Source organism: Talpa europaea (assembly GCF_964194135.1).
Source record: "Talpa europaea genome assembly, chromosome: 8".
NCBI lineage: Eukaryota > Metazoa > Chordata > Mammalia > Eulipotyphla > Talpidae > Talpa > Talpa europaea.
This window is the reverse complement of record NC_140075.1, coordinates 93,205,657-93,213,745: the sequence shown is the minus strand read 5'-3', so window position 1 is coordinate 93,213,745 and position 8,089 is coordinate 93,205,657. Positions and strand designations below refer to the sequence as shown.

The following is an 8,089-nucleotide window of genomic DNA, read 5'->3' as shown; positions in this document are numbered from 1 at the left end:
GACTTACGTATCCTATAACTTTCTCCCATCAGTAATGTTATGTTATGCTGACCATAACTTTATTTAAAACAATTGGACTTAATAAAGATTTTATCACTAAATACATGTTTTGGGGACATATTTTGGCTTTTTCTCTATTATTTCATATCTGAGCTCAAAAATTATTATAACTTCAACCATACCATATGGTAACCACTAGCCATATGTAGCTGTAAGAGGACTTAGAATAAGACTAGCAAGATGAAGAATGTAATTTTTAACTTGATTTAATTTAAACATCCACACATGGCTAGTGGCTACCATAATAAACAGCAATGACTGTTTATGTTCTCTGGTTCTTTAATCCCAATTTACCACTCAAGAAACCTGCTGTCTGTTCCTCTGTTCCTTCCGCCATCTTCTTTGAAACCAAACTAATAAACTAGCAGTGACTTATCATTCATTTCCTACATGCCACACACCCTTCTAGAGCTCAAGCTTAGACCTAGAAAAGAAACCCAACATGAGCAGCAAATCTTAAATCATAATTTATACTTATTTTTCTTTAAATATACTATTAATATATTTATTTTGGTTTTAGTTAGAATAGGGATTAACAATATGGTTACTCTTTTATTTTTTATTTCACAATCAATGTATAGTAAATTTCAACCCATCCTCAAGATAATTGTTCTAGTTGACATATTAAGTGTACTCATCAAATTTTAAGATGATGTATACAAAGAGAGTATATCTTTGAAAATTCATAAACTATAAATAAAAGCTTGGAAGAAAATCGAGTCTTTTTCTTATTTACACTGGTAAAAGTCAATTTAATCCACCTCTATCATTCCATGAAAATATAAGCAATGGTCCTCTGGGTGTCAGTCCTCCACCCATGCCCACTGGAGGCAGTTCATTTCACTAACCAGAGTCTGAATTTTCCATTCCAACATGGTCCAACTACCCTATCCCAGTGCCCATTCTTTTGAAAACACTAAGAAGAATGTCTGTGTCAATTTTCACTAGAGCTAATCACCTGTTCTGCCTGGAACAGGGATCACACTCAGATTGACCTTAGCCCCAGCAATCACAAAGTGCACATCTATAAGAATGGGAGCCAGTAGGTGAAAAAGTTCATGAACTCAAGGAGCACAAAGGACACATCACAGACATCAACTGTGCTTCCAAGAGAGACCACACTGTCACTTGCAGGGCAAACCACAATGCCTATGACTAGAGTTAGAAAGATGGTGTCTGGAAGCCAACCCTGGTGATGCTGATAATTAAACCCACTGCTACTTCTGTCAGTTGGTTCCCACTAGAGAACATAGTTGCTATGCTAAGTGGAACAGGGCTCATTCCTGTTTGTTACTTCCATTCTGAAAATGACTAGGGGGTAAACAAGCATGTAAAAAAGCTGATTCACTCCACAGTGCTCAGCTTGGACTGGCATCCCAGCAATGTTTTGCTGGCAGCAGGATCATGTGATTTTAAATGCAGAATGTTTTCTGCTTACGTTAAAGAAGTGGATAGAAAGCCAGTCAATACAACCTGGGGCAGCAAGATGCCTTTGGTCTGTTGATATAGGAGTTTGGTAGCAGTATCACTGGTGGTTGGGTACATGAGGTTAGCTTCCCCGCTAGCGGCAGCTGCCTGGCCTGACTACAACAGGACAGCACTGTGTCTGTTGCCAATGCTTTAAAATGCGTGAAGGTCTCAACTCTGAAAACAGAGTTCCTGCCCTTCCTAAGCATATCATTTGTCTGAGAGAGGAGTGTTATGGCTGCTGGCATGATTGCTGCCCACTGCTCTTTAATTATCATGATGTGGCTGCTTAACCTTCATCTCCATGCTAGACACTCCAAAACAGAGTAGGCAACATAACATGTGTGCCAAGAAACACTTCCGAAACATGGACAAGAGGGTCACAACTCAAGTGTTCATTTACGAGATGGACAAACAAGATTGTCACAAATTTTTGCACTGAAGGAGCCATGACAATTTGGGATTTGAAGACTTTAGAGTCTTCTACAAAAGGCTTTGAGATAATGTGAAGCAGAGTGAGCTTCCACGACCAGCATGACAAACTGACAGATGCTGCTGAAGGCAGTACCACCATTTTGCTTGATGGTGAGGAAAGCCAGTCACAAGAACACGCAGAAGACATGTCTTGCAAATAATGTTTTTGTGTTTTCATTTGAATATAATTGGTGAAAGTGTTGGTTTTTTAAATCACTGCTGCAGTGATTAGGATTTTGCTTTGGCTTTTGTTTGTGCTATTTCATTCCATTCTTGACCAAAGCTTCTCTTAAGGAAAATTGTCACACTAAAAGGAAAGGGTTGAGAGGCATGTAAATGGATATAAAATTAAATAAAAATACTGAATGTGATTTTTGAAAAATACACGTAATTCCAGAATACAATGACAATTCTGAATTTCTTCCTGACCAGCAAGGACTCGGTGATTTTTTTCATTGCTACCAACACAAAAAAAGGTTCAAAAATCACTGACTGCAAGAAAAAGGCTTTAATGATTCATTCCTTATACTTTGAGTCAATCATCATAACTTTAATACAGAAACAAATATGCAAAATCAACTGCCTGCCTTTACAATCCCCACTGATGACCAAGAAGCCAGACATAGAGTTAAACAACAGACACACTCTCCAGTCTTTGCTTCTCCAGGATGCATTCTTCAAAAAGAGACTATAGCCCAGCATTGACTTCCTCTGTGCATAGATAGCATAAATGTATCTTTAGGTCAAAGTAACCTAAAACCAGAAGCCCCACCCTCCAAGAATAACTACATTTTTAATCTCAATGACTCAGTGTTCCTATTTATACAAACTAAATTCAAATTATGATGGTTGGAACAATTCTCAGCAACCCTACTTCTAGCCAACCCTGTTGGACCAAGAATTTTCCCATGAGGGCATGGGTAATTTGTGGTGCGTTATTGGGAAGCTTTCATTAGGAATATTGCTTTTTCTCCTCTCTTCCTGCACACCAATTCTATTAAAGACCTATCACAGTAAGAGTGAGTTTTCTTTGCCTTTGTGCATGCAGATGGCCAAATCCTTTTAGAGTGTGTAACCCTTAACAGTTTGGGGTTTGTGGGTATTCCTCAATTGCATGCTAAAAACCCTGGAATAAACGTCTACTTAAGAGATTTTCCTCTGACTTTCTAACTTTTGACAATATCATGGTTATTAAAGTTTTCCTAAACTTTAATTATATTGATATTTATAATTTTTATTACAAAGGCATTATCACTTCACCAGTCAAAATTTCTCTGGAATTCTCCATTTAATTATCACAATTTATATTTTCCTTTAACAGATTATAATGATGAAAACTAGCAAACCCTAAAACTGAGTTCTTTTTATTTTTTTAATTTTATATATTTTTTACATCATTTTTCATTTTTGCATTTTCCTCTTGGTTATAATCCCCAAACGATTCCCACCCCACCCCCCTGTTTTGCTCTTACTCCCTCCTCCCCCTACTGTAGTGTGTGTCTGGTTTATAGTTGCTTATTGATTTTGATTTTTACTTTATTATAATTAGTCTTTTTCCTGGTCCCTTATTTAGGTTTTCTGAATTCCTGCTATGAGTGAGACCATCTGGTATTTTTCTTTTTCTTTCTGGTTTATTTCGCTGAGCATGAGTTCTTAACTCTTACTTTTTAAAGTGTTAAAAATGTATTCTTTTATTATGCAAATATATTTTCCTGGCAGTCTTAAGGAAATTAATTCCTTGAAGTTATTTATATCTCACTCAATCTTAACCTTGCCACTCCTCCCCAAAAACAATTTCAAAAAGAAAAGACACTCCTCCATTCATCAAATATTTGTGTGTCAGATTCTGTTAGGTACTCACAGTATGTCCTAAAGGGTTGGCTGGAAGGGTTGTTTCAGGGTATCCCTAACTCCATTCGAATTCAGAGAAGCTGGCTCTGGGATGCATGCCATAGGAGTGGCCAGACTATTGTATAACCAGCAGCTACTCTGTAAACATGAAAAAGGAGCAGTAGTTTTTCTGGTTTTAGTCAGGCACCGTCTTTACAATCCAAACACAGTACAGGCCACATGCAGTTAATAAGCATATACAGCTGATTCTGAACAACACAGGTCAAAAATGCATAGCTCCACTTATTCAGATATTTTTCAATAAGCACAGTGGAATTTTTTGGAGATCTGCAACAATTTGAAAAAATTTGAATAAGAACCACAGGCTTAGAAATTCAAAAATAAGAAAAGGTCTGATATGTCAAGAATGCATAAAATATGTAGATACTATTTTATCATTTACTACCATAACAAAACTCTACTATTAAAAGTTAAAAGTTATCAAAACTTAATACAGAGACCAAACATGGAGCCATTTGTAATCAAGAGAAATATAAAAAAGAAATAAAGATGAAGTATTACATCACAACTGCACAAAATTAACTGGAATACATACTATACTACTGAAATAATATTTTTGGTCACCTCTGTTGCTATTGCTGTAACTTCAAGTGTTGTTATCAGCTAAAACTCCATGGGACACTAATCATCTCCATGTGAGCAGTTCCTCTCTCCAATAAATTGTGTATCACAGTAAAAAGTGATCCCTCGAGGTTTCTCATGTGTTTTCATCACGTTTAGTACAATACCATAAACCTTAAATAATACCAGGGGACCCATATTAGGTGCCACTAGTGATGTTGGTTGGAAGTGTTCCCAAGAAAGAGAAAAGTCATGACATTACAAGAAAAAGTTGAATTTCTTAACATATATCATAGATTGAGGTCTGCACTATGGTGACAAGTCATTTCAAGATAAATAAATCCAGTGTAAAGACCACTGTTAAAAGAGGGGGATGGAAGAAAATTCGTGAAGTCATTCCTGAAGCTATGCCAAGTGTGAAAACCTTGTACTTTTTAAGAAATTCAATTTTATTTCTTACTGAAAACGCAAGTTTTATGTGGATGCAGGGCTTCTATAAAAAAGACATACCTATAGACTCTAATATGACTTGAGAAAAAGTCATTATATGACAACTTAAAACAACTGGACAGTAAAGGAGCTAAAGCTAGAGAATTTAATGGCAGCAAAGGATGGTCTGATAATTTTGGAAAGAGGTTCAGCTAAAAAATACCAAGATAGCAGGAGAAGCAGTTTCTATCAACCAAAAGGCAGCACATAAACTCCAGAGGCCATTAAGTGAATCACTGAAAAGCAAGGATACCTTTTAAACAAACAAACAGGTTTTTAATGCAGATGAAAGTGCCCTATTTGGGGGTGGGGTGGGGGGAGGGAATGCCACAGGAAATTTTACTAGTAAAGACAAGTGAACACCACAATTTGAGGCAGGAAAGGATAGCACAACTCTGTTTTGAGCAAATGCAGTCAAGTTTATGACCAGGACTGCCCATACCTCTAAATCAGTCAATCTCTGAGCTTTGAAGGCAAAAGATAAACACAAGGTGGCACATATTTTAGTTGTACAAGGCAGCCTGCACAATGGGAACACTTTCTTTGGATTGGGTCCACCCAGGCAGTCTCCCTGAAGTCAGGAAGTACCAAAAGGTCTGCCTTTTAAAGTGCTTTTGATATTGAATAATGCCTCTGCCAACCACAACCCTATGAATTCAACATCGAAGGCACTGAAATGGTCTTGGCCCCAAACCTATATCTCTCACTCAGCCTCTGAATCAAGAGGTCATAAGGACCTTTAGGACTCATTACATGGTTCTCTATGAGAAGGACAGTCAACACTATGGAAGAAGACTCCCACAGGTATAATAACATCAAAGTCTGTGAGGATCACAACACCAAAGATGCCATTGTTGTTACAGAAAAAGCCACAAAAGCCATAAACCCAAAATAATAAATCTCTGCTGAAAAAAAGCTGTGTCCAGATATTGTATGTGTCTTTGAACAATTTATGACAGTCAATCAATGAAATCATGAAAGAGTTTATGGATATGATACCAAAAATAAAAGTGGGAACTGAAGGGTTACCAACAGAGGAATTAACAGAAGACTTCATAGAGATGACTGCTTCGGAATTAGTCCCTGACAAAAAAGACATAAAGCAGTTCCAGAAAACAGACATTAAACTTTCTGGGAGAAGGGTTCTGATTGTTCAAGGTTGCTTCTGATTCTTTTATAATATGGACCTTTTTACGATATGGGCACTGAAACTAAAGTAAATGGTTCAGAAGGATAGGTGCCATACACAAACATTTTTAGCAAAGTGAAGAGCAAACCATCAGACAGAAATTACCAAGTATTTCCGTAAAGTAACACTGACTGTGCCCGTCTCTCCAGTTCTACCTCCTCCAACTCTGCTTCTCCTGAATCAGCAAGTCCAACCACTCCTTTCTCCTCAACTTCCTGAAGGTGAGGTTGGCAAGGATGAATTCCTTTACTGATGATCCACTTCTACTTAGTGAAAAGTAAATTAAAAAGTAAATAAGAAACAAGTGTTAACTTTTCATGTTACCAATAAAGCTTCTGTTCACCAGCATGTTCTTAGTAGTTGTGTTAGGGGGAAAAGGATGTCCCAAAGCAAATTCCATATAGGCTTTGTGGACTCCACCCCCACCCCAGGTCAAAGCCAAAGACACTGGGAACTCCAAATCCCATCACCACCAAAGGGAAGGTGGCTGGGACCTGAGGGTGGGGTTAAGCAGCCAGGTGGATACAAAAGGCAGACACGTGGGCTTTGGGGGGCTCGCTCTCCATTTTGGGCTCGCGGCCAGCTTGCAGCGTCTGGTCAGCTCTGAGAGTGACTTTGGGTTTCCAGGTCGTCGGATCGGGTAGGACGCATTAAAGACTTTATTTCCCTATTTTCTCCCTAAGTTGTACCTTTTCCTTATTTTCTTTTTCTCTTGTAAATAAACCTTTTATTAACCCTTTTGTGTGTGTCTGTAGTAGAGTATTCATAAGTCTCTTTAAAGCGCGCGGGTGAGGACCCACAGCCAGGAACCCGTTTAATATCGGGGCTGCTCTATAACAGTTGCATTTTGAGGGAGTCAAAAGTTAGATAAGGATTTTCAACTGTGTGGGAAGTCACCACCCCTCATCTCCATGTGTTTCAAGGACCAACATTAGCCAATAAATTATACAAATAGTCAATAAATAATACAAACGGATATACATACAGGTACACACAGAGAGACACACAGTTAACAACAGTGTTATACTACATATAGTATATACATATACTATCTGATAAAAAAAATAAGTTGTTTTTTTTTAAAGCACAGATTTATTTCAAATTTTAGAAGGGTCTCTTTTAAAAATATCATAAAAATACTTTCATGCGTTCAGATGACTTAAATAATCAAAAATAATCAAAATGATAAACCAAACAGTTATTTAGCTCACATGGAATGAATCAGTTCTCAACTTTAAGCTTAAAGACAATGCTAGTCCATGCAGTGACCATCAGGCAAAAAAGTGATTATAAACAGAATCACAAGGAAAATCACAAGGTCATTAACTACAACTTTCCACAGTAAAGTTCATCCAAATACCACATACCATTTAGACATTTCAGGCTAAGTAATAAGGGAAAACTTATCAGAGACTGTCAAATAATATAATCTCCCCCTTGATAAAGTGTTATTATATAATGCCATCACTCTACAAATTCAGTTTTTAACTTAACAATATGTATGAAAAGTACCAGTCTATTGATTGACTAACTAGGTAAAGCATCCCTCTAGAATTAAATCAATTAAAAATTCTATCTTCAATTATAGTTAGTCAAACAGGTAACTTACTGGTGCGTGAAAGAAACAAATTTGTTTTTAAGCCATCCCCTCTTTCGATGTGAAACTTCTTTTAAAACCACCAAAATACAAAATCTATACAAATAATCATGAAAGTATAATACTCTCAAAATTTTGAAGAATGTTTCTATATTACAAATCACTACTAACTGGTGACAAAGCAAGTAATATTTTTGAAATAAAATGTTCTATTCTACAGCTGCCTGTATTAAATTCCCTCAAGCCAACAACTCATAACCTAAAACATATTAACCACTTTTAAATATCTAAGTATAAAAATAGATCCAATCTCCTGGGTTGGAGGACCAAACCATATATAT

The 8,089-nt window shown here is 36.9% G+C and overlaps 1 pseudogene across 1 annotated transcript; it reads left to right on the top strand.

The window, feature by feature from the left end:
• Positions 1–1,026: 1,026 nt before the first annotated feature.
• Positions 1,027–2,036, top strand: LOC311176105 (actin-related protein 2/3 complex subunit 1A-like; annotated as a pseudogene). The gene has a single exon. The product of its transcript is annotated as an actin-related protein 2/3 complex subunit 1A-like (transcript).
• Positions 2,037–8,089: the final 6,053 nt, after the last annotated feature.